Source organism: Myotis brandtii, unplaced genomic scaffold (assembly GCF_000412655.1).
Source record: "Myotis brandtii unplaced genomic scaffold, ASM41265v1 scaffold1554, whole genome shotgun sequence".
In the NCBI taxonomy this organism is placed as follows: Eukaryota; Metazoa; Chordata; class Mammalia; order Chiroptera; family Vespertilionidae; genus Myotis; species Myotis brandtii.
In genome coordinates, this window is record NW_005355638.1 from 108,576 (window position 1) to 110,400 (window position 1,825).

Consider the following 1,825-nt stretch of genomic DNA (forward strand, 5'->3'; position numbering starts at 1 on the left):
CGGTTTGCCGTCCACTGGCTTAGTAGAGATCTTGCAGAAAGCTTGCAGCCTTGAGCACAGCATAGCTCAAATAACCAGAAGACACCTGGCATGGGAGGAACCAAGGACGGACCAGACCCTTACGTCAGCAGAGCGCCCGCAGCCAGCAAAAATCAGTAAAACCCTCTCTCCCTGCACTCCTCGCCGACGCCCCCCTCGGCATAAACCATGAACAATACACAACCCCCAGACGGGGTTATCAGCGCTGGCACCAGGCCAGGCCTCTAGGTATGGTCCCCCGGCCCCCCACCCCAACACACGGGGCTTTCTGCAAAGCCCGCAAAAGGTCTGAAGGTCCCATCCCATATTTGGGGGACAGAGAAAGCAAAGGGTATAAAGGGAAAGCTTCCTCTGTATTGGTTGGCTCAGGGTTTGGAGAGAAGCCGTCTGCCCTGAGTCACTGACCGGGACACGTGAGACATCTGAAAATAAATGGCTTTTTCCTGGTCGCCGGGAAAATTCCGTAACAACAGCACCCAAAGGCTAGCAAGTAGGGAAAGACTCCTGTTGTAAGTACTCACTTGTTCAGCTCCAGAGGTCACACTGGAGAGAGGCCGCCCGAGTGCCGTGAATGTGTGCGAAAAGCTTTGGGTCCAAATGCAGACTCGAGGGCGCAGCAGAAGTCCCCGGAGAAAGGCCTGGCGCGTGTGCGAGCGCGGGAAGCTTCTGAAGCTACAGCCTCGCCGAGCACAGAGGAGTCATGGGAGGGAGACGGGGCCTCCAGTGTGGGCAGCGCAGGGGGCCCCTCAGCAGAACAGCAGCTTCACTGAACGTCAGAGTTCACACTGGAGAGAGGCCCCAAGTGCGGTGGTGGGCAAGCCCTTGGTGGGAGCGCCAGCCTCAGCTCGGCCCCAGGCCCATGAGCGCGGCCGATGTGGGAAACCCTTCGGGCCAGTCTGTCCTCATTCAACTCCAGACAGTACACACTGGAGAAAGGCCCTGCGAATGCAGCCGGCGGGAGGAATCCTTCGGCCAGCGCTCCGCCTCCATCTCCACCCAAAGCCACACCACGACAGCATGGCAAGTCCCTGGCGCCAACCTCTGATGTTTACACCAGAAGGTCCACACTTGAGAAAAGCCTTAGACCCGGAGGAAATGCGCGTCTCCCCGCTCACGGTCACGACGCCTGGCGGCGTCCCAGGAGCCATGTGCCTGAAGTTGAGCCCCTCCTTCCAAGCGTCCAGAAGGTTGAGCTTCCCCCCGAGTTCCAGGCGGGTGTGGGCTCCCGGGAGCTGCAGACCCCATCCTCAGGCCCCGGCTCCCTGGCAGGAGCTGTCTTGCCCCCACCGCCTGGCACAGTCCCTGAGGCCGCCGTTCCCCGGAGGAGATGCGAGCAGCCTGCGCCCTCGCGCTGAGCTCCCTTCCGATGGCGCGTGGAGCTGGCCCACGTGGGGCCATGCACAGGATCTGCTGGAGCCGAGCGGGAGAGGCGGCCTCCTTCTCGGAAACTGTCGGTCTCCCAGCCTCCAAGGCACCAGCTGGTGACCGGACTGTCTGCCCGACAGCAGAGGTTTCATGGTCGAGGCCACCTCCAATCGCGGGAATCGCGGGGTGCTGTGCGCCGCGTGGGGTGGGCGGAAAACAGAATGGGGCTTGGTTTGTATGAAGGGCAGGACGGCTCTTTAGTCTTAATTTTAAAACAAAGTCTCTTCCGGAATTCCCGGCGTCAGCAGACTTGGGGGTTTTTCCCAGCGCCCTGCGCCTGCGCCGCCCGAGCACCGGCCCAGCAATGACAGCCCGTCCAAGGAGCCAGTGTGAGGCGGGCGTGGAGGGAGCCGGTGCTTCA